Here is a 6938-nt window from a genome sequence, read left to right as displayed (position 1 = left end):
TAAAAAGGAAAAAAAAACACCTTATCGACTTTTTTCTATAGACCGTCTATAGACTGCGAATAGACAAAAATAAATAGAAACCCTATCGACTTTCGTCTATAGAAAGTCTATAGACAAAGTATGGACAAAAATAGATAGAGGCTGTGTCGACTTTCGTCTCTAGGTATTCTATAGAGGGGAAGCAGACAAAAAAGAAACAAACACCTTATCGACTTTTTTCTATAGACCGTCTATAGACTGCGAGTAGACAAAAAGAAATAGAAACCCTATCGACTTTCGTCTATAGAAAGTCTATAGACAAAGTATGGACAAAAATAGATAGAGTCTGTATCCACTTTCGTCTGTAGGTATTCTATAAAGGGGAAGCAGATAAAAAGGAAACAAACACCTTATCGACTTTTTTCTATACACCGTCTATAGACTGCGAATAGACAAAAAGAAATAGAAACCCTATCGACTTTCGTCTATAGAAAGTCTAAAGACAAAGTATGGACAAAAATAGATAGAGACTGTGTCGACTTTCATCTGTAGGTATTCTATAGAGGGGAAGCAGACAAAAAGGAAACAAACACCTTATCGACTTTTTTCTATAGACCGTCTATAGACTGCGAATAGACAAAAGGAAATAGAAACTTTATCGACTTTCGTCTATAGACAGTCTATAGACTTTATATCAACAAAGGTCCAAATCTATAGAAAGGAAAGGTCGTCTATGAAAACTCTATAGACTTTCTATAGACAGTCTAAAGTCATTTTTGTAAGGGCGCGGCGGGATCGTTGCTATCGTTGCAGCTTCGTGCGGATTTTTAGCACAGTCCCAAATGATGTGAGCTGCAGTGGCTCTTTCCTTTTGGCACACACAACACAGGTCACTTATATAAACACTTGGACACACGTGCCTCATCAGCACCGGGGTGAATAACGACCCTGTTTTAAGTTGTCGATATAGAACCTCTTCCTTACGGGTCAAGCCCGGATGAGGTGGCGGCATAGTCCGTCGCTCTAGTCTGTACCACTTCACAATCTCGTTGTAGGAAGTCATCTTGTCTTTGGTTTCCCACCACTACGGCGTGTCGACCGCAGTAGCAGCAGCACGGTTGGTTAGTCCTCGCGCCGCCGCGTTCACCGTCTCGTTGTGGTTTGCGTTGCGTTTGCGTTGCGTTTGCGTTGCGTTGCTTTGGAGAGGTTCATTCAGACTGTCATGCTTGCAGTGCAAACAAAACACCGAGACACTTCAAAAAAAAAAAAAGAAAACTTGCGGTCCCATGCCACCAGCGAATATGGTGGCATGGGACCGCAAGGTGGCTATTTTTCCAAGTGTCTGGAACTCTCGCAGTTGCCGAGCATCAGGCCGACAGCTCGTTTGCGCCTATTTTACCAGTAAATACCCGGCAGTAGCACTCGTCTTCTTCGAACAGCGGCGGACACTTATACTATTCCAGCAAAACTGTGGTGGGAGGAAGTTCGCCCAGGGACCCTCGAAAATCTGTATAGCGCCCCCTTTAGAGATTAGAACCCATATAAACAAACGAGCGCCAGCTCGTGGTACATTTCTACCCATAATAATAAAAAATAACTTCGCCGCCCCTTCCTGTCCGTGAAGATGATCGAACAGCGAACCTGTGTTAGTTACACCGAGTGTTGCACCACGCAAGCCCAGCCTCGCAAGCTCTCTATATTGCAAATCTCTTGTTTCACCATTCTTTCACCTCATTTTCGCTTTTCAGTGCTTCGCGTGGTAGGCATGCTTCAGGAGTGCTTGTGTTTTTTTTTTGTTTTTTTTTTTGCGGTTCTCCCAGTGCTTTCTTTCTTTTTTTTTTACACGTGAGCTTTCTGTCTGTGTTTCGCTGTGCTTTTTTGAAGTTGCTGGGCCCCTTTTTTGCGAGCATTTTTTTTTGACTGCCATCGCCTTGACGATTGGTTGGAGTGGTTTGGCGACTGACGTCTTTGTGTTTCTTAAGGAGGTTACACAAACGTTGGGCTGTGACGGACAGAACGAGGTCAACGACGGTATTCCCGCAGTCCGCCGTTGTACCGATGTATCAAGTTTGTACGGTGGCATTGTTAGCAGCATCCGCCCGGCATTGCCGCTTGCGATTCTTCAAAATTCACTTGCTTCAAAATTGAATCTGTCCGTCAGGTAAGACAATGAATGGCTCATACCCCCCTTAAGCAATGGCTCGTATCCGTGTAAACGCGGCCTCCCCTTTACGAGGCCAGAAGAGAAGTGAAATTCTACGCTGGAACGACGAGCGGCAACAGAGCCAGCTGTGGAAGAAGAAGCACACGACGACGACGACGACGAACGCGGGAGCACTGGCACGCGCGCGTTCGCGCGGTATACTGCCGAGGGGCGCCAACTATAGCCAGCTCTGGAAGACGACGACGCTCGAGTCATAGCTGATGATGATAGTTTTAGCGAAGTCCGGCTACGACGGCATATGGTCAGCATATACAGATTCGCTGTAAAATGTGCCAGAACCCATCTCACGATGGGTGTCGGCGGTAATGCGTCAGCCCTGAATCAACAGAGCGCTCAACGTATTGCCACCGTCGAAACGAGTTACGTGGGTCACTGGGAGTCCGTGGTCGAACACGCAGGGATGCTGTGCTGTGCTAACGGGGTTAGAAACCAACCATCGGACCAACTTTGCTCACTGAGTATGGGCAATGTGTACATACGTGCCACTCACCAACGAACCTCTTTCAGGCCGACATGCGTCACTGTAGATGCGGGAGTGTTCAGGTACCGCTGTTCCAAGAAACTCTTCGACGCCGATATGGAGCATCAGGTGCGACTCGGTATGTCCTGATCTTCGATGCACCTTTTTGATGCAAACTGGGTCCCTTCATATGTGCCAGTAGCTCTGTGCTGTTCTTCGATGAACGTCTTTGGCACCAACATGGGTATCTAAGTATTTGCCACTGGGAATGTGCTGGTTTACAATGACAAAAAACATCTCTTCAATTTCTCTTTTTCTCATACGAACCCAACAATATTCAGAATTCCAGCTCACTTGTGCTGATTCTCGTAGTCCTACTCCGCAGCCAGAAAAGGTTGCCAAATAGTGTCCAATAGAATCAGTCTGTGGGTCCAGCAGCCACGGCGGCGCGGGCTCGCGATAATGCTCCGCGCGGTCGTTCGTACTACTACGAGCGCTCGTACTTGTGATTGGACCGCAGTGTGTCGGCTTTCATTCCACTTTCTTAGTCTAGTTCCTTTGGAGAACAAATACTTTGTTTGTTCTTCAAGCAGCATGGTCTCTCGCGTGTATTCTTGCGCATATATTTTTCTATCAGTAGGTCTTGCGAAGCGCAGACGGAAAAACATATGTAACCTTGATGCTTGCCGGTTTAAACAAATAAAGCATATCTGCCCGATCAGGCGCTCTGTTCCCAGATTTATGTGAAATATTAAAATTAAATTATGGTGTTTTACGTGCCAAAACCACTTTCTGATTATGAGGCACGCCGTAGTGGAGGACTCCGGAAATTTTGACCACCTGGGGTTCTTTAACGTGCACCTAAAGCTAAGTACACGGGTGTTGTCGCATTTCGCCTCCATCGAAATGCGGCCGCCGTGGCCGGGATTCGATCCTGCGACCTCGATGTGAAGTATTCTTACAGTAGGAAAAAAAAAGCAAGGTTTGCGTCAGCCTCGCCTGACAGAATGCACAAGAATTCGTTCGCGATCTCTTATCGCGGTCGGGCCTAGGGCTCCGACAACAGTTTTACGCTCTTTCAATTCATGCTGAAAAGAAAAAGAAAAGCACGGCGTGGCAGCTTAATTAGCGGGTACGTATGGCGTTGCGCTGCTAAGCTTAATGAGCCTGTGGTTTCAATCTAGGCCGCGGAATACGATAGAGGTAAAATAGAAAAAAAAGTCACCTTATATTTAGCTGCACGTTAAAGAACCACAGGTGGCGAACACTAAACTGTGTGTCTTATAATCTTATATAGTCGTTTTTTCAGGTAAAACCCCAGAATTTGTTTAAATACAGAAAAAGAAGCCTGTGTATTTGAGATTTTTGCTAGAGGTGTAAAGAAAATTACATTATTCTCCACACTGATTTCCCCGAAAAAGATGTTATGCTTAACTTATCTATCATACCTGCATGAAAAGCCATTCGCAGTTGAACTCCGCTCAACTGAGTAGCTTGAAAATTATAAACGGCTGCATTCAGTTATACGGTGCATATCATAACGACAGTAATTAGGCAATTAAAGGAGCGGCATGCCTTATATGCACGCAGCTATATATGCGGATCTGCTGTGTTCGTTGCAGGAGATAAGCATGATACCACATGCACCACGAAGCACCTCAAAGCGGGGCGCTTATATTGAATGACTGCTAGGAACCTCTTAAGCAGAAGTTATAAACAAAACAAGTGCGGTAATTCGCTCAAAAACTGGTGTGCCTCTGCGCAACATCCGTGACTCTCCAGCAGCAGAATAATTCAGAACAGTTCTCACTTGCATCGGTCACTTGCCCTCGAGACTTCAAAGTGCTGTTATGCGTTACATTCGAACCCTAACGACTATTCGATATTTTTTGTGAGTTTCTTTAGCTGTAGAGCGCCCACTACGGCTGCGGGAGGTTATGGGTTCGATTCCCACCGCCGCCGAGCTCCCATTGGTTCAAATGGCCACAACTGTACTCCGGCCCGGCGTTCTGCTTTATTCAAGGGTGGTACCCTTGGGAAATGAACCTGCACCGTCAGTTCCCGTCGAAATCTTCGTGAACGCGCACGCACACGCGCACACACACACACACACACACACACACACACACACACACACACACACACACACACACACACACACACACACACACACACACACACACACACACACACACGCACGCACGCACGCACGCACACACACACACGCGCGCGCGCGCACGCACATTGAGGTGGCGACGCCTTGGGACGCCATGGAAACTACATTGGTCTATACTTCGCAGTCCCCCGATTTAGCCAGAGTAGATAGGTAATATACTTGATCTAACACTGTTGTTGATATAGCGCATAAACGTTGCCGTGATTCCTTCTCTGTGGATGCTCATTGGTCTGCCTGGGGCTCTACACTCCAGTTCCATCCGTGATCAGGCCTCCAGCCACAGGCCGTCGCTCGAAGCTGCCGTGCGTGCTCCCAGAGCGGGCCTCTTCGGAGTATCGCTGAGGGCACTGTTAGCCTGACGCGGCGTAGCCGACCTGGCGTGACGTAGCGAAACCACCGCGCGCGCGCGCGCCGGGTCACGTCGAAGTGTATTGGTCGCACGCTGCGAGTCGTGGCTCGGTCCCTTTGTCCTCCAAGGTAGGTGGCGCTTGGAACACGTGCCCTCTAGGGTGCCTCGATGCCTGCCCGCCGCGCCGCCGTTCCCCAATGGAACCGCGGGCTGGGCAATGCCGCCTCCCACACGTTCGCTTGACGCGAGCGTGCACGTGCGTCCGCCGTTCTTGTTCTTCAAGAGCGGTGAGCATCGCGTCGTTTTATTTGAAATACCCAATGTTTGTACGCTCTTACTTTGTTAATGTCCCTCTTAGACCTTGCCTGCTCTTATTTATCGAGAAGTTCAGTCATCCACTTCTTCTCTTCATGCCGCGCAGTTAATAAACCTGGCTCATTTCACTATAATATTTTTTTTCTTCGACTATTGCCACTGCTCTGTAATATTTCACCAACAAGAAGCGGACATGCAACAAGGCGATACCAATGAAATTTTCTTACTTAGCTTCCTTTTGCAGATGCGTGGCTGCTGCGACAAAATTACGTGCTATTTTGGAAAGCAATGTTGAAGACAGCATTTCACTGGGCTAAAATTACAATTGGTACTGCCCAACGCCAAGAGTCATGGGCGCACAAAAGCAAACAAAGATATTCAAAAAGATTGAGTGCCACTCCACTCGATGAAGGTGCACGACCAGCGAAGCTGTGTATGTGCTCCCTTTAGTGGCGAACTGTCCATTGCCGTGCGTAAAACGCCGTATACACACAAATGCAAGGCGAGGCGCGACTATAGTCGCTCCTCTACGATGATTATGAGACACCGGGGTGTATACATGCATACTAATGCGTTCGTGCAAAACGCGGCACGACACTTTTTACTAACGAATCTCGGCAAGCAGAGCAGACACGCATCTCACCGTACTCCGAGGGCGCACACTGCTTCACCGTAGACAAGGCGATCGCGCGTTGGTCGACGTCCCGCAGTGCAGTGATGGTTGTGTAGTCACCCGAAAACCACACGTGGTCACACAAAACACAGGCCACACAAAATTGGTTCCCCACAAACCTCGGAAAGCTGGCCGTTGCTCCGATGAAACTTTTCATGTTTGCGGGATCGGGGCCGCATGGACGGTTCGCATTTCTTTCCGACTCGCGGTCCTGGCGGCCAGCACGCTTACGGGATCGCCACCACTTGAGAGCCGAAGGAAAGGAGAGGCGCAAGTGCTTGGAGCGCCGACAAAGAGAGGGCGGTGCGAACGTAGACGTGGCCGACGCGGGTCAAAGGTGTACTATCTGTTCTTATCTGCCTAATCTCTGATACGGGTTGTATTTGGACATCCGATATTAAAGTTGTTTTTGCAAGTTGGCTTAGTGCTTAAAGCCCGCTTCACCTACTCCGCGGGTCGGCCCGGTATATCCCTATCTTCGGGATCGGCCCACGCAATTTTTCCAGAACCTAGCCGTATCCAGCTTCGCTGTAAAAATGTCCTGCAAAAACTTTTTACTGGAAAAACTGGGCGTCCGGGCAAAAAATGCGCGCTCGCTATCAGAATATCCGCTTCACAATGACAACAACATTGAAGACGTCGTGTTGTATAATCCGTGCCTCAAATATATACACTTGGCAAAATGGTGTGAATATAAATTTGCAGTTGAAATAAAGCACAATCGTAAGAGCACACATGCGCAATCGATCTCAGCGCCCGTGG

General features: G+C 48.1%; 1 non-coding gene across 1 annotated transcript; it reads left to right on the top strand.

Moving 5' to 3' along the window:
• Positions 1-6489: 6489 nt before the first annotated feature.
• Positions 6490-6674, top strand: LOC142573413 (U2 spliceosomal RNA). The gene has a single exon (XR_012826309.1). It is a non-coding gene; the product is annotated as a U2 spliceosomal RNA (small nuclear RNA).
• The last annotated feature ends 264 nt before the right edge of the window (positions 6675-6938 follow it).

Source organism: Dermacentor variabilis, chromosome 2, assembly GCF_050947875.1.
Source record: "Dermacentor variabilis isolate Ectoservices chromosome 2, ASM5094787v1, whole genome shotgun sequence".
NCBI classification, from domain to species: domain Eukaryota; kingdom Metazoa; phylum Arthropoda; class Arachnida; order Ixodida; family Ixodidae; genus Dermacentor; species Dermacentor variabilis.
The sequence above is the reverse complement of the archived record's forward strand: the minus strand, read 5'-3'. Positions and strand labels throughout refer to the sequence as shown.